We start from the raw sequence: 18,517 nt of genomic DNA on the forward strand, positions 1-18,517 counted from the left end.
TCTGCTAATCTTCCAGTTGAAGGAATGGCAAAGTAATTTAGGATCTCTTAGACCTCATAAGGCTTTTATTCCCAGTGATATGAGAAGTCTTCTTAGGAATGACTATATTTTGAGAGTAGAGGTGACAGATTTGCCAGAAAATCAGATGTGGGCTGTGAAAGAAGAGTTAAGAATGACTCCAAGGGGCTGGGTGCAGTGGCTCACCCCTGTAATCCCAGCATTTTGGGAGGTCGAGGCAAGCTAATCACTTGAGCCCAAGAGTTTGAGACAGAAGAGGCAATACGTCAAAACCCAGTCTCTACAAAAAAAAATACAAAAATTAGCTGGGCATGGTGACATGCGCCTGTAATCCCAGCTACTCAGGAGGCTTGAGGTGGGAGGATCGCTTAAGCCCAGGAGACTGAGGCTGTACTGAGCTGCGATCACACCATTGCACCCCAGCCTGTGTGACAGAGCCAGACCCTGTCTCAATAAAAATAAAAGAATGACTCCAGGGGTTTTGGCATGAGTATCCTGAAGAATCGGGTTGCCATTTACTGATAGAGGGAGAGCTAAGAGAGAGGCGGGTTGGAGTAGGTTAAACCAGGTGTGGAGTTTTAGACAGTTTGGAATTTGGACAGTTAAGTTGCCTGTTAGACAACTAGTTTTATGTTTTAAGTAGGTAGTTACATGTGAATCTGATGTTCAGGGGAGAGATGAAATCTAAAGATATAAATTTGGATGTCATTCCCATGTAGATTCTATACTGAGTATTATGGTTTGAATGTTTGTGTTGCCTCCAAAATTCATGTTGGAACTCAATCCTTAATACAACAATATTAAGAAATGGTGCCAATAGGAGGTGATTAGTCCACGAGGGCAGTCCTCATGAATGGGATTAGCAACTTTATAAAAAGGCTAAAGGAACTAGCTAGGCCCTTTTTTGCTTTTCAGCTCCTTTTCCTAGGGAGGACACAGCATTGGTCCCCTCTGGAGGATGCAGCAACAGGGTGCCATCTTGGAGCAGATGATGGTCCTCACCAGATACCGAACCTACTGGTACTTCGATTTGGATTTCTAGGCCACAGAACTATGAGAAATAAATTTATGTTCTTTATAAATTACCCAGGCTTACATGTTTTGTTGCAGCAACTCAAACAGCCTAAGTGAACTCATGAAAGGAATGAATGTAGATGGAAAAAAGAGGCCCAAAAAGAGATGGATGGAAAAAGAGAAGCCATAATGATTTTGGAAAACCAGGTGATTGTGGTATCCTGGAAACCAAACAAAGAAAATGTTTTAAGAAAGAGAGAGTCATGGTCTGCTGCTACTGATAAGTGAGGTATAACGGAGATTGAAAATTGACCATTGGATTTAGCAGTGTGGAGGTGACCTTAGCAAAAACTTGGTATGAGTAGGCTTGGGAGAGGATAAAAGGAAAAAAATTGGAGACAGTGAGTTTGAGAAATGGAAGTAGGGTAGAGAGTTTTTGTTTTGTTTTTAAGATAGAAAAAAACACATTTGAATCCAGTAGAGAGGAACAAATTCATGGATGAAAGGGAGAGAATTTCTGGAGCAGTATCTGTTGAGTTGGCTAGAGGGAATGAGATTGACATGAGCGGAAGCATCAGGCTTACTAGGATCTCGATCAGTTTCATTTATAGCAGGGGTTGGCAAACCCCAGCTCTGGAGGCAAATTCAGCCTGCTGCCTGTTTTTAAAATAAAGTTTTATTGGAACATAACCTTGTGCATTTATTTAGGTATTGTCTGTGGCTGCTTTCAAACTATGGCAGCAGAATTGAGTAGTGCTACAGAGAAACCTAAAATATTTACTAGAAAGAGCTTGCCAACCCTTAGATTTACAGTAACTGAAGAAAGATAGGATGAAATATGAGTGGGAGAGGGGAAGAAATAGGTATCAAATCTAGGGAATTGAACATTTTGAAGAAGGTATTAAGACACCTTTTCTGGTTTTGATCAAACCACATAGAAAATCAGAACTTTGCATTTAGAGCAAAATGACTTGCAGCCTCGGTGCTTTTTCCTAAGGCGGGTTCTTGGAAGGGCCTCTGGTCTCAAACTGTAAGCTAACTATATAGTTATCTCTTGGGGCTGTGTTATAAATTACCAATATCTTAGCTGCTTAACACAACAAACATTTATTATCACAGTTCCTGTGGGTCAACAATGTGGAAGCAGCTTAGCTGGATGGTTCTGACTTAGAATCTCCCATGAGGCTGCAATCAAAGTGTCAGCCAGGGCTGCAGACTTCTGAGACTTGGCTCGGTTGTATCGGCTTCATATCTCATTCATGGCTATTGGCAGGAGGCTTCAGTTCCTTGCCACATTGGCCTCTCCTTTGGACTAGTCACAATGTGGTTTCCCCCATAGAAAGTAATGAAGGAGAGTGCCCAGGACGGAAGCCTCAGCCTTTTATACCCTAATCTTTGGAATTGACATGCATAGACAGTCCCTGACTTAGGATTTTTCAACTTTACAATGGTATACCATCATTATGTTTTTCACTCTCAACCCAGTATTCAATAAATTACATGAGATAGTCAACACTTTATTATAAAATAGGCTTTGTGTTAGTTGATTTTGCCCAACTGTAAGCTAATATAAGTCTTCTGAGCATGTTCAGGTTAGGCTAGGTGTATTAAATGCATTTTCGACTTACGATGTTTTCAATCTAACAGTGGTTTTATTGGGATGTAACTCTATTGTATGTCAAGGAACATCTGTATATTTGTCACACAGACCTACCCTGGTACAACATAGAAGCCTACATAAGAACGTGAATACTAGGGGTGTGGGGATTGTTGGAAGCCATCTTGGAGGCTCCTCACCACACTGACCCACTTGAATGTCTGCAAAACTCTGTGTCATGTGACCAGTGTTTCCACAATTGCCAAAGCAGCTATTTGTGACAGTTTGATTATATTGGAGCCTAGCCACAAATATTTTAAATATTTTTCCTTTTTCACTAAACCTTTTTTTTTCTGATTACAAAAGTAACATTTGTGGTAGAAAACTGGAATACAGTTAAGCAAAAAGCCCTGGAAGTTAAACATTTTTCATATTCCCTTGTTCAGATTACTCTTAGTGAAATTTTATTTTGCTATCCAATCTTTTCATGTTTGTAGTAATACATATCTGTTCAAAATAAAGTTAATATATAAATACTCTTTGTAAGCAGCTTTTATTTTCTGAACGTTTTCCAGTGTCGTTCAGTACTCAGTGTCATTTTAAAATGACTGTTTTATGGTTCATGGCTATCCATAATTCTTTTTTATTATGATGAATAATGTTACAATAAATATTCTTATCACTAATTTTCTATGCATAGTCATGACCCTGACAGCCATTGTCTCAGTCCATTTCCTGCTGCTAGAGCAAAGTACTGCAGACGGGGTAATTTGTTTTTTTAATTGCCCTTTTTTTTTTTTGAGATGGAGTCTTCGTCTTCGCTCTGTCGCCCAGGCTGGAGTGCAGTAGCGCAGTCTCGGCTTACTGCAAGCTCCGCCTCCAGAATGGGTAATTTGTAAAGAACAGAAATTTCCTTCTTATATTCTGGAGGCTGGGAGGTTTAAGATCAAAGTATCAGCAGGTTCAGTCTCTGGTTCCAAGATGGTCCCTTATTGCTGCATCCTCTAGGGAGGAGGAGGAATATGGTGTCCTCCTATGGCAGTACAGCAAGAGAGGTTGAAAGGGCAAGGTGAAGGGTGATGAACCTGTCTTTTTATAAGGGCACCAATCCCACCCATGAGGGTGGGCCTCTTATGGCCTACTCAGCTCTTCAAGGTCCCACATCTTAATACTGTTAACAATGACAGTTAAATTTCAACATGAGTTGGGACAAACATTCAAACTGGAATAGCCATTTCCCCGCCAATGTAAGTTCTTGCTAATAATTCACATACAAATTCACCAAAAGCAATAATTGTAAGTATAAGTTTTATAATATTTGTATTAGTTTTTAAACAGGACCATAGTAGGGCTTCTAGGATGAAGGTCCACTGGTTTTATTGGGTTCTCAAGAATGACTAGGATATTCAAATCCTCAGTTAATTTGCAAAAATTGTTCAGTTGCTGTAATCAGATGTTACATAAACCTGTTGGAGTAGATATAAGAATATAGCAATTCTAACATTCCTCAGACTCCTAAACTTCATAATACCTGTATAAGGTAAGAAGCAAGAAAAGTTTTACAGAGGTTTGCTACTTTGCTAGAGTGATTTTAGTAAACGACTATCTTATCGGAGGATTTGAATTTCTTTGTAGTCAAATCATGATGTAGTTGAATTAATTTTATTATTATTATTATTTGAGATAGAGTCTTGCTCTATTGCCCAGGCTGGAGTGCAGTGGTGTGATCTTGACTCATTGCCACCTCTGCCTCCCAGGTGCCAGCAATTCTCCCACCTCAGCTTCTCAAGTAGCTGGAATTACAGGCATGCACCACCATATGTGGCTAACTTTTTAGTACAGATGGGGTTTTGCCATGTTAGCCAGGCTTGTCTCAAACTATTATTATTGTTAGCCAGGCTGGTCTCAAACTATTATTGTTTGCCAGTATGGTCTCAAGCTGTTATTATTTATTTATTTATTTATTTATTTATTTATTTATTTTTGAGATGGAGTCTCGCTCTGTTGCCCAGGCTGGAGTGCAGTGGTGCGATCTCAGCTCACTGCAACCTCCACCTCCCAGGTTAAAGTGATTTTCCTGCCTCAGCCTCCTGAGTAGCTGGGATTACAGGCATGTGCCACCACGCCTGGCTAATTTTGTGTTTTTAGTAGAGACAGGGTTTCACCATGTTGGTCAGGCTGGTCTCAAACTCCTGACCTCATCATCTGCCCACATCAGCCTTCTGAAGTGCTGGGATTACAGGCGTGAGCTACCACACCCAGCCTATTATTATTATTTTTTGAGATAGGGTCTTGCTGTGTTGCCCAGGCTGAAGTGCAGTGGCACAATCATGGCTCACTGCAGCCTTGACTACCTGGCTTAAGCCATCCTCCTACCTCAGCCTTCTGAGTAACTGAGACCACAGATGTGTGCCACCATGACTGGCCAATTTTTAAAACATTTTTAATAGAGATGAGACCTTGCTATGTTGCCCAGGCTGGTCTTGAACTCCTGAGCTCCTACAATCCTCCCACCTAGTTGTAATAATTTATTTAGAATAATTTATTTAGAATTTATCTATTTAGAATAATTATATAAAGTGTCACCTCAGCTCAGCAGAATTATCTCTCAAAATTCCATTTTATTTTTTAGGACCTTTTTGAACATTAGTCTTGTAGTAGCTTATAGCTTCCAAGACCAGCGTTTAATTTTTGTGTAGTACATCGTACTTCCAGGTGATAAAACAGCGTTAAGTAGGGTTCCTGTTCCTCCTGAGTGGATGTCTTAGTATTTTTCCAATACTGATTAACTGTTCTCTAAAATCATCTTCTCGAGTTTAGGGTTTTTTTCCATCTGAATATGTACTGAATATGTACTAGTTATTTTCACATACTGTGCTAGATGCTGAGATTACAGAACTGAAAAAGACAGCTCTCAGCTCCCAATAATTAATTTGGTGAGCAGCACTGATAGAAGCTGCATCCAGAGTACTATGGAACAGTGAAACAATTAGCCCATTGAAGGCTGGAGAGCAATTGGAAGGTGGAGGATACTGCACAGGGGGTTCTATTTGAACAACTTTCTTTACCTTTGTGTACACAGTCACATCACCCTGGCAGGTAAAAATGTTTTAATTGAAAACATTTTTATTGAATTGTATGAATCAAGAACATAATTGCTTCTTTCACCATTGAATAATATGATATCAAATATGCATTAAATTGATCTTCTTAGAAATAGCTAAAATATGTATTTATAGAATAAGAAATTTGAATTTAATCAGCTCAGTCTCCAATCCTCTTTCTTTATCTGTTGGAATTCTTTGATGGGGCTTACAGTTTATTCCAATTTTTAGAGTAATAATTGGAAAGATCTTGCTAGTGAGCCATAGCTGCCTCTTTTTGTCTTCTCCTCTGTAATTTTAGTTTTAAATTCTAAAAATTATCTCCCAGTCTGTGACTTATCCTTTCATTTTCTTAACCTTTAAATAACGGAAGTTTTTTATTTTGATGTCCAATTTATCAATTTGATAGATTTTGCATTTGACCTTCTATCTAAGAAATCATTGAATGCCTAACCCAAGGTCACATGCCTAACTCTATGCTTTCTTCTAGAAGTTTTGTGGCTTTAGGTTTTACATTTAGAAACAATCCATTTTGAGTTATTTTTTTTGTATATGGTATAATATATGAATCTAAATTTTGGTTTGTTTTTTTGAGACAGGATCTCGCTCTGTCACCACGGCTGGAGTGCAATGGTGTGATCATGGCTCACTGCAGCCTCGCTTTCCCAGGCTCAAGCAGTTCTCCCATCTCAGCCTCCCAAGCAGCTGGGGCTACAGGCGTATGCCACTATACCCAGCTAATTTCTTTTATTTTTTGTAGAGACTGTATCTGACTGTGTTGCCCAGGCTAGTCTTGAAGTCGTGAGCTCAAGCAATCCTCCTGCCTCGGCCTCCCAAAAATGCAGGATTATAGTCATGAGCCACCACGCCCAGCCTCTAAATTCTCTTTTTGCCATTCTATTTTTGCATCTAATTGTTCTAGCATCATTGTTTAAAAAAAGTGATTCTTTACTGAATTGCCTTTTGCACCCTTGTCAGCAGATGCTAAAAACTACAAACTACTCAAATGTCCATCAACAGGTGAATGAATAAACAAATTGTAATATATCCATACCATGGAATACTACTCAGCAATAAAAGGAAATGAGCTATAGATACAAGCAACAGGGATAAATGTCAAAATTATGCTTACTGAAAGAAGCCAGATAAAACAGAGTACATATTGCATAATTCCTTTTATGTGAAACTGAAGAAAGTACTAACTAATCTATATGTACAGAAAGCAGATCGGTGTGAGGAGGGGAGATGGAGGGAAAGGAAGGAGAGGGATTACAGTTGAACAGACTTAAATATGTGCAGTTTATCATATGTTGTACCTCAATAAAGCTGTTCCAAATAAAATTCTGAAATTTATATAGTATAACATAGTGGTTAGATAAGCTTCTGATAACCAAGGTTTTTCTTTCCCCATTTCTTAATTTTTTTTTATACTGTAACTCCAGTTTATTTTTCCTCTTAAAAAGGTATGTAGATCTGAATATAGCATTTGGAAAATAATTGTGATTGTTGTAAACTCACTTCAAGTATATCTTCTGTTTCTTTGAGTTATGTCATGCCAATCCCTTCAGAGTCTATTAACCTTACTTAGTACCATTGTTTCACTTTACTTATTATAATTTAACCCAAACTTCCCTAGATTTTCCACAATTATTAATAGAAATTACAGAATACATCAGGATCAAGGCATATAAGGATTAAGGGGAGAGGAATAAAAAAAGAAATGAGCAGGGGCAGAATTAAGGAATTTAGATTTTCACCTGTGAGCAATATGGAGTCTGAAGAATTTTAAGTAAGTTGTGTCAAACTAATTTCACTTTTTATTGTGATCAGCTGAACTTACATAAAAAAGCTGGCAGTATTTATATAATGGGCTTTGCATCAGTCTCTTTGGTGTTTTACTTAGTATATAGTTTTTTGTAGTGGCAGAGTCAAAACCCCTATTCTGATATCTTAAATTTATTCCCATGCCTTGTACATTATAGTTGCATCCTGTCAAGTGAACTGTAACTAGCAGTTCAAAATTCAGAGTTATCTGAATTTTCTTGCTTCTCAGTATTTCTTGGGTTTATGAGATTGACAACTCTATTTAGGCCAAAGTATTTAGTCTACTGGAATTAAGCAAATATAGGTTTCATCTACTCATGTTTGCTATTTCTCAATTTAAAATCCTGTAGCATGTAAGAGCTTTAGTATTTTATTTGTCTTTCTTTCAGTCCTTTAGAGTTAAGACTCACTGATTTGGGAGTAGTTATGACTCTTTTGATAGGAACACGAACCCAGGAAAGGAAAAAAAGGTAATTTATGAACTGTAGCCAATTATCTGGCAACCAGAATGCCTTGTTGTTAAGAGTCTATTGTAACAAGTCTCTTTGTCTTCATGCAGCATCTGTTACTGTGCAACAAGACCATGTTTTTGAACACCTAGCATAACATGAAACTGTTAGGTTATATTGTGGCTAATCCAGAAGGAAGTTAGTTAAAGTCTGGCTCATGTATTTAAACTCAGTCCTCCAGTATGACAGATTGGTGAATGTGGAAGTGAGTACCAGTTACTAAGTAAAACAAACATTCTCAGCCCATCTCTTGATCTGGACCCTGAATTTTGGGATAAAGTGAAGGGATGAGAGTAAGGGATGCTTTGCTTCAAAAGTCATTTGGGAGTTTCCAGTGATGCCACATCTGACTACACTGGCATGGATATATAGAATCTCTTGGATCATACCATCCTGGCTCAGTTCCAGTTTGTTTGTTTTGTTTTGTTTTCTTGGGATGGACTCTTGCTCGGTCACCCAGGCTGGAGTGCAGTGGCGCAACCTCGACTCACTGCAACCTCCACCTCCCGGGTTTAAGCGATTCTCCCGTTCAGTCTCCCAAGTAGCTGGGATTACAGGCACCTGCCATCATGCCCAGCTAATTTTTGTATTTTTGTAGTGACAGGGTTTCACCATGTTGGTGGAACTGGTCTGGAACTCCTGACCTCAGGTGATCTGCCCACCTCGGCCTCCCAGAGTGCTGGGATTACAGGCATGAGCCATCATGCCCAGCCCAGTTCAGTTTTAACTCCACTACAACTCTCTGGAACTTCATGCCAGTGATGTAACTCTTGTTGAACCCTTATTTCCTTGTATAAAAAATGGAGGATTTGAATTGTTTTAAGGCTTGCTTCTGTGATTCTTCAGTTTAATTATATTTACTTTTAAAAACTGTTCAGTGAAACTTCTAGGTAAACATAAAAGCAACTTGTTAAAAAATCATATCAAATTGTAAAATGGAAAGAAACAGACTAGTATACTGAAGTATTAGAGACGGTCCCAGGAAAGCCTTACTTTCTGTGGGGTCTGGACCTTCTAAACATTATCTTTTTGGTCATTAACCTGTCCTCTGTATTAGTTGAGGCCTGTAAGCCTTAAGTGATAATGAAATGCAGCCACACATGGTGGCTGACACCTGTAATCCCAGCGCTTTGGAAGGCTGGGGCAGGAGGATTGCTTGAGCCTAGGAGTTAAAGATCAGCCTGGGCAACATAGCAAGAGCCTATCTCCACAAAAAAAGAAAAAAAAATTTGATAATGAAATGCTACAATTCTGTTTCCAACCACTAGTTTGAATGTAGGTGCATGTGTTTACTATTTCAATTTTAAATATGATTGTCTTTTAATGATAGTTTTAAAAGATTGGAGGTTTGCTTGTGCATGGGCCTGATGCCCAGCCTGTGTGATACTAGTTCATTCCTGATGAACTGTGACTGTACCCACTAAGCCCCATAAACAGAGGGTACTCTTCCCCCAACTTCTCTTTCTGTGAGTTAAGAGTATTAACAGCACATGCATTCTTGTCCGTATTCTTGATGTTAGACGTGTTGGAAATGACTGAGGAGCGTTGTCCCTTTCTTGAGCACACAGACAGTTGCTAAATGCAGGCCTTGTCTTAAATTAATGTTCTCTGGTATCTTCTATTACCTTCTCACTCCATCATTAACCCCAGTGGTCTTCATTTCAGACATAACAGTGGTTTGCACTGTGGCATCCATGACTTTGCTCCTTTTCTCCTTCAGCCACCTCTCCAACCCTCTCACCTCCCCATACAAAGTCAAGGTATATTTTTGCCCATTTCTTGCCTAGTGTTATGAATACTTTGAATAACTAGTATAAAGAAGTTAGTAAAGCATGCCTGGTACAAAGTAGTATGTTCAGTCTGTTGGGTATTTTTATCCCCCAGCCACTTTCTATTAGATAAACCATATGAAACTGCTGTTTTTGTATGTATATATATAATGTTTGCAGTTTCATATGGTTTCACTTTATAAATATACACCGTGATGATTTTTCACCAGAGATATAAACTACAGTTATCTAGGCAGTTAAAATATATATACACACACACTATCTGCATCCTTGACCAGTGAGTTAGGATCTTCATGGATGGGTCTAGGGTAAATGCATTTTTTAAAAAGCTGATTCTGAGTCATACTCCTGGTTAAAAACACCTGTAAGCGAATCTTCCCTTTAGGGTGTTTTTAATTTTTTTAATTTTAATTTTTTTTAGAGATGGAGTCTTACTATGTTGCCCAGATTGGCCTCAGAATCCTGGGATCAAGCAATCCTCCCACCCTAGCCTCCTGAGTAGCTGGAACTACAGGCATGTGCCACCGCGCCTGCCTCAAGCAGACTTTGCATACAGATGCATTTTTGGTGCAATCAGTTGTCTGATATGAACTGAAACATTAAGTCTATGACTTCATAAATTACTATTATTTAAAATTTTAAGATATGGACTGGGTGTGATGGCTCATACCTGTAATCCCTGCACTTTGAGAGGTCGAGGCAGGCAGATCACTTGAGCCCAGAAGTTCTAGACCAACCTGGGGCAAAATGGCAGAACCCCTCTAGAAAAAAACACAACAAAAAAATTAGCCGGGTGTGGTGGTGCTGCTGTGGTGGGGATGAAAAGGGCTGAGGCAGGAGGCTCACTTGACCCCAGGAGGTCAAGGCTGCAGTGAGCTGAGATCATATCGCACCACTACCCCCAGCCTGGGCAAGGGAGAGAGACTCTGTCTCAAAACAATAAATTAAAAAAAAATATGATCAAATCTTACATTTAGATTTTTCAGTACTCAATCTTAGGAAGAAAAATATAAGTGCTACAAGATGTTTTATGATTTTCAGGGAATTGTCAAGTCTTTTTTTTTCCTAGTTTGTAACTTCACATTATGTTTTGTATAACTTCAACTTAAGATTTTGTACTTTTCAAGTATGCTTTTGTCTTTCATGAAAAAGGGAGTTAACAGTAGTGAGCAGGCTGTAGTTGGTTATCAACTTAATCATGACTCACAATGCAGCTTACCTACCTAATTCATAATTTTACTGTAGCCGAGAGAAAATGGAGTTTCTTTGAACAGCATCTGTCTCCCTTCACTGATGGTAATTTGTGTGTTATGCCATTATTATTAATCACTGCTTTTGGAATCTCTGGGTAAGTAGGCTCTAAATAAGCCCAAAATTATGAGCAAAAGTTGTCTCTTAATTCATTGGCCACTGCAGAAAGGAGTACTAAAACCCAGAAAAGAGTTCTGAGCTTCCTTCTACCTCTCCCTAGCGTGTTCTCTCTAATTTTGCATTCCTTAAAAATGAGTTGGGCTTGCTTTAGTGGCATGTATATTTTTAAAAAATACAGATAAGTTTAGTGTGGCTCCTTTATAAAAATGACTCTCAAATAATAATAATAAAAGGAACATGCTGTCCAAGGGGGCTATGCACAGCTCTGGGCCCTTGGATGCCTGTGACTGGGAGTCCGAACCTGGTCTGCCCATGGCCCCCTCTTTAAAAAAAATTTTTTTTTTAATTAAAAACAATTTAAGGCCAGACGCAGTGGCATGACTGTAATCCCAGCACTTTGGGAGGCCCAGGTGGGAGGATCACAAAGTCAGGAGTTCAAGACCAGCCTGGCCAATATGGTGAAACCCCATCTCTACTTAAAAAGTACAAAAATTAGCCTGGTGTGGTGGCGTGCACCTGTAGTCCCAGCTCCTTGGGAGGCTGAGGCAGGAGAATTGCTTGAACCTAGGAGGCAGAGGTTGCAGTGAGCCAAGATCACACCACTGAACTCCAGCTGGGGCGACCAAGACTCCATCTCAAAAAAAAAAAAAAATCGTAAAATGACTCCTACTTGTGATCCATTTCTTTAGAAATACATAACACTTATAAGAGGCAGTCTCTAGTGCTTAACTCAGAAGAATTTTTATCAGGAAGGAATATTGAATTTTATCCAATGCTTATTTCTTTTCTCTCTCTTTGTTTTTAAATGGATTTGCCTTCTCTGCATCACTTTTTCTTTTCACTTGCATTGGTTATATTGATTTTCTCACTGGGCCTATTCATGTGATTGTATTTTCATGCTTACTATTAATCTAATATTGCATTTTTGGAATACAGTTGACCCTTGAACAACACAGGTTTGAACCACAATGGTTTACTTATGGAGATTTTTTCAATAAATATATTGGAAATTTTTTTACAGATTTACAACAATTTGAAAAAACTTGCAGTTGAGCTGTATAACCTAGAAATATCGAAAACAAGATAGGTATATCATGAATGCATTAAATATATGCAGATACTAGTTTATTATTTACTATCATATAATGTACACAAATCTTATAAAAAGTTAAAATTTATCAAAATACATGCATATTATATTAGTCTGTTTTCATGCTGCTGACATGAAAGACATACCCAAGAGTGGGTAATTTATAAAGAAAAAGAGGTTTAACTGACTCACACTTTTCCTGTGGCTGGAGAGACTTCACAATCATGGTGGAAGGTGAAAGGCCTGTCTTACATGGTGGCAGACAAGAGAATGAGAGAGCCAAGCTAAAAGGTAAACTCCTTATAAAACAATCAGATCTCATGAGACTTACTCACTACCAAAAGAATAGTATGGGGGAAACTGCCCCCATGATTCAGTTGTCTCCCAATAGGTCCCTACCACAACATGTGGGAATCATGGGAGCTACAATTCAAGTTGAGATTTGGGTAGGGATACAACCAAACCGTATCATTCTGCCCCAGCCCCTCCCAAATCTCGTGTCCTCACATTTCAAAACCAATAATGCCTTCCCAACAGTCCCCCAAAGTCTTAACTCATTTCAGCATTAATTCAAAAGTCCACAGTTCAAAATCACATCTAGACAAGGCAAGTCCCTTATGCCTATGAGTCTGTAAAATCAAAAGCAAGTTAGTTACTTCCTAGATACAATGGGGGTGCAGGCATTGGGTAAATGCACCCATTCCAAATGGGAGAAATTGGCCAAAACAAAGGGGCCAGAGGCCCTATGCAAGTCCAAAATCCAGCAGGGCAGTCAAATCCAAGTTCCAAAATGATCTCCTTTGACTCCATGTCTCACATCCAGGTCACTCTGATGCAAGAGGTGGGTTCCCATGGTCTTGGGCAGCTCTGCCTCTGTGGTTTTGCCAGGTACAGCCTCCCTCCTGGCTGCTTTCGTGAACTAATGTTGAGTGTGACTTTTCCAGGCTCACGGTGCAAGCTGTCAGTGGACTTACCATTCTAGGGTCTGGAGGACAGTGGCCCTCTTCTCTCAGCTCCAGTAGACAGTGCTCCAGTGGGGACTTTGTGGGGGTGCTTCAACCCCACATTTCCCTTCTGCACAGCCTTAGCAGAAGTTCTCCATGAGGGCCCTGCCCCTGCCTGGACATCCAGGCATTTCCACACATTCTCTGAAATCTATGCAGAGGTTCCCAAACCTCAGTTCTTGACTTCTTTGCACTCGCAGGCTCAATACCACGTGGAAGCAGCTGCCAAGTCTTGGGGCTTGTACTCTCTGAAACCACAACCTGACCTGTGCCCTGGCCCCTTTTAGCCTTAGCTGGAGTGACTGGGAGGTAGGGCACCAAGTCCCTAGGCTGCACACAGCAGGGAGGCCCTGAGCCCAGCTCAGGAAACCATTTTTTCCTCCTAGGCCTCAGGCCTGTGTTGGGAGGGGCTGCCGCAAAGATCTCTGACATGCCCTGGAGACATTTTCCCCATTGTCTTGGTGATTGACATTCCCGCTGGGCTCATCATTACTTATGCAGATTTGTATAGCCAGCTTGAATTTCTCCTCAGAAAGCTGGCTTGTTTTTCCTGTTGCATTGTCGGGCTGCAAATTTGTCAAACTTCTATGCTCTGTTTCCCTTTTAAAACTGAATGCTTTTAACAGCACTGAAGTCACCTTTTCAGTGCTTTGCTACTTAGAAACTTCTTCCACCAGATGCTCTAAATCATCTCCCTCAAGTTCAGAGTTCCACAGATCTCTAGTTCAGGGGCAAAATTCTGTCAGGCTCTTTGCTAAAACATAGCAAGAGTCACCTTTACTCCAATTCCCAACAAGTTCCTCATCTACATCTGAGACCACGTTAGCCTGGATTTCATTGTCTGTATCATTATCAGCATTTCAGTCCAAGCTATTCAAGTCTCTAGGAAATTCCAGACTTTCCCACATTTTCCTGTCTTCTTTGGAGCCCTCCAGACTGTTCCAATCTCTGTCCATTACCCAGTTCCAAGGTTGCTTCCACATTTTTGGATCTTTACAATAGCACCTCGCTCTACCAGTACCAGTTTCCTGTATTGGTCTGTTTTCATGCTGCTGATAAAGACACACCCTAGACTGGGTAATTTATAAAGAAAAGGAGGTTTAACAGACTCACAGTTTCCTGGGGCTGGAAAGGCCTCACAATCATGGCAGACGGTGAAAGGCACATCTTACATGGTGGCAGATGAGAGAGTGAGAGAGCCAAGCTAAGTGAGACTTATTCACTACCATGAGAATAGTGTGGGGGAACCACCCCCATGATTCAGTTGTCTCCCCCGAGTCCCTCTCACAACATGTAGGAATCATAGGAGCTACAATTCAAGATGAGATTTGGGTGGGGACACATCCAAATCATATCCCATACAAACACAACTATATGTGGCGCCATTTGCAGTCAAGAGAAATGTAAACCAATGTAAAGATTCAGTATTAAATTATAACTGCATGAAATTAACTGTAGTGCATATGATACTACTGTAATAATTTTATAACTACCTCCTGTTGCTATTGGTGAGCTCACGTGTTGCAGATATCTGCTTCAAATGCCATGTGACACTGATTATCTCTGTGTGAGCAGTTCATCTCTCCAGTAAATGTAGTGTTTGTACAACACTGCAAACTTTGAATAACACCATGGGACCCATAGGAAATGTTACTAGTGATGCTGGAAGTGCTCCCAAGAAGCAGAGAAGAGTCAACATTAGAAGAAAAAAGTTTAATTGCCTGATAATGTAACATAGATTGAGCTGTGATTGTCCATCATTTCAAGATGAATGAATCCAGAGTAAGGGACATTGTAAAAAAAAGAAAAGAAAATATATGAAGCCTTCACTGTAGTTACAGCAGCAGGCACAAAAACTTTGCATTTGTTGCAAAATACCTTTTTATCATATTGAAAATTCAGTTTTTATGAGGGTGCAGGGTTGCTGTAAGAAAGGCATACCTTTCCAACCAATCTGTCCCTGCGTCTAAGGAAAAAAAGCTGTACCTGTAGACTCTAATGTGATTCCAGAAAAAGCAAAGTCATTATATGACAACTTAAAGCAAAAGGAAGGTGAAGGATCTAAAGCTGGATAATTTAATGCCAGCAAAGGATGGTTTGATAATTTTAGAAAGAGGTTTGGCTTTTTAAATGTCAAGATAACATGAGAAGCAGCATCTGCCAACCAAGAGGCAGCAGATGAATTCCCAGAAGCCATTAAAAAAACATTGAGGAGAAAGGATATCTGCTTGAACAGATTTTTAATGCAGACAAAATTGCCCTATTCTGGAAAAAATTTTAAAAGCCACAAGGTACTTCTGTTAGTAAGGAAGAAAAGCAAGCACCAGGATTTAAGGCAGGAAGGAATAGGTTAACTACTATTTTGTGCAAGTGCAGTCGGGTTTATGATCAGGGCCGCCCTTATCTGTAAAGCTGCTAATCCTCAAGTCTTAAAGAGATAAACAGCAGCTGCCAGTCTTTAGGTTGTTGTACAACAAGAAGTCATGGACAAGAACCCTTTTTCTGGATTGCTTTCATCAGTGCTTTGTCCCTGAAGTCAGAAAGTATCTTGCCAGTAAAGGATTGGTTTTTAAAGTTCTTTTGATATTGGATAATGCCCCTGGCCACTCCAAACCCTATGAGGTCAAAACTGAAGGCATTGAAGTGGTCTACTTGCCACCAAACACAACATCTGTAATTTAACTTCTAGATTGGGAGTTGTAAGGACCTGGAAGGCTCATTATACACAGCACTCTGTGGAAAGGATGTCAGTGCTATGGAGGACCCCAATAGAAGGAACATCATGAAAGCCTAGAAGGCTTACACTATTGAATATGCCATCATTGTTACAGAAAAAACTGTGAAAGCCATTAATCCCCAAACAATAAATTCCTGCTGGAGAAAACTGTGTCCAAATATTGTGTATGACTTCACAAGATTTATGACATAGCCAATCAAGGAAATCTTGAAAGAGTTTGTGGATGTGCCAAAAAAAAAAAAGGGTCGAGGGGGCACAAAAATCTGCTTGATAGAGATCAGTGCGTCTGAACTGGTGCCAGGTGATGAGAAAGGAGTCCTGGAAGAAGCAAACCCATAAAAGGAAATGACGTTAGATAATCTAGCAGAAGGATTCTTATTATTCAAGACTGCTTTTGACTTCATTTACAACATAGACTCTTTCATGATACAAGCACTAAAACTAAAGCAAATGGCGGAAGAAGGATTGGTACCATATAGAAACATTTTTAGAAAAATGAAAGAGCAAAAAAGTCTAATTATGGTGCATTTCTTTAGCTACATTGAGTGTGCCTGCTTTTTCTGCCTCCCTTCCACCTCCTCCACCTCTTTTTCCTCTGCTACCCCTGAGACAGCGGGACCAATCCTTCCTCTTCCTCCTCCTCTTCAGCCTACTCAACATGAAAATGATGAGAATGAAGACCTGTATGATGATCCGCTTTCACTTAATGACTAGTAAGTGTATTTTTCCTTCCTTACAATTTTTAACATTATCTTTTTTCTAGCTTACTTTATTGTAAGAATACAGTATATAATACATATAACATGTGTTAATCGACTATTATGTTATTGGCAAGGCTTCCAGTCAAGTAGGCATTTGTAGTTAAGTTTTGGAGGAGTCAAAAGTTGGATTTTCGACTGCACACAGTGAGGTTGGGGGAGTTGGTTCAGTACCCCAATCCCTGTGTTGTCCAAGGGTCGACTGTATAACACACTGTGCTGTAATGGATTATTTGTGTGCTGAGAGGTAAATTTCAGGTGTTGGTATTTTATGGAATTTCTCTGTTCATAAATGAGATTGCAATGTAGTTTTTTTGGTGTGCTTATTGCTATTTTGTACCACTGACCTTATAAAATGATTTGGGTAGCTTTTCTGTGCCACCCGTGAGAATTATCTTTTTATGTTTAAAAGAAATTGCCTCTAACCTTTGTATAAGGTCATTCTTACTAGTTTCTTCCATAGTGGTAATAAAGTTTAGATGGCTTAGGATGTGAATTTTTTTTTTTTTTTATCCTGGCTTCACATCAATAGTGTATCCTAGGGCATATTTTTAAAGCTTGATATGGCTCAGTTTTCTCACCTATAAGATGTGAATGATAGGTCTAAAGTTGTTTTGAGGGTTTCATGAGATAATTAAGTACGTAGTTAAAAAAGTGTCTGATACAGAATAAGCACTCAATAAATAGGAAGATTATTTACTTTTCCCCAAGATTTCCCCAAGATTTTTGTCCTATCCAGGTATTTGGATTTTTTAATCTCCCTTTTTTCCCTTTCTTTTTCCTGCTTTCCCTGGAATTTTCCTCTTAGCTTCCTGAACTTTGTGACTGGTTGACTACTTTGTGTAAGATAGTCCTAGAAGACAGTAAAAATTCAAAAAAATGTATACTCGGTGTCAGGGCCACAAAGGTGACATTTTCTTACTTTACTTTCTAGTTGTATGTAATGAATATATGTTACTTTTATAGTCATGAAAAAACACTGAGGATAGAAGGAGCTCAGGTCCCACCCGTGCCCGTGTGTGTTGGGAGGTGATGAACATAAGTGGTAGGATTAGGCGTATTCAGCAGCATTCAAGATCACCTGTGGAAGTAAGCCTGTGCTGAACAGATTTGTGTTGGAGAATGTAACTGATAGTACTCAGTTGTCATTAAACATAATTTCAGGTAATATATTTTTATATTCAGTGCCAGAGGGGTTCTTTAAATTTAAAAAGTGACATTCGCAAAGCCTTACTTTTATAGGAAGGATCTTGCAGTGCATACTAAGAGGTTAACCTGACTGGATGGATGTGGGGTGCCACATATAGCAAGTCAGAATTTAAAAGATTACTAGTTTATATTTTCTTTCTTTCTTTTTAACTGGTCTCTGTTACTCCGTAAAAAGAATTGGCTATTCACCCACAGTTCCACAGAGTAAGAATTCAGCAGGTGGTCTGTAAAAGAGCTGTAGTAAAGGTTAATTGGCACAAAGGGAATCTTTGTTGCTGTAGAGACAGTCTTTACGTTCCTGGTGTGTAAAAATAATGTCAGTGTTTAATTTTCAAGGCTTTGACCGATCAATACATCTTCTTAAAAATTTTGAGTTTTAGCCCACTTGTCCCAATGTTGTGAAGAAAGAAACATTTTTGGGAAAAACAATCACTTCATCCCTTCTCTGTAGCAGTTGAGACCATTAGCTTTCCTTTCTCTTCTCTCCCATTT

The 18,517-nt window shown here is 39.4% G+C and overlaps 1 protein-coding gene across 2 annotated transcripts in view; it reads left to right on the top strand.

The window, feature by feature from the left end:
* The window catches only part of LOC105497757 (RAS like proto-oncogene A), an 84,187-nt gene that overhangs the window by 25,686 nt on the left and 39,984 nt on the right, over positions 1–18,517 (top strand). Inside the window, exon 2 of one of the 2 annotated variants that reach the window (XM_011769084.3) lies at positions 16,707–16,771. The exons of the other annotated variant lie outside the window; for it this stretch is intronic. The gene's annotated coding sequence lies outside the window, so the exon portion shown is untranslated. The remainder of the gene's footprint in view (positions 1–16,706; positions 16,772–18,517) is intronic. 2 annotated transcript variants of the gene reach the window in all.

This window comes from Macaca nemestrina, chromosome 4 (assembly GCF_043159975.1).
Source record: "Macaca nemestrina isolate mMacNem1 chromosome 4, mMacNem.hap1, whole genome shotgun sequence".
NCBI lineage: Eukaryota > Metazoa > Chordata > Mammalia > Primates > Cercopithecidae > Macaca > Macaca nemestrina.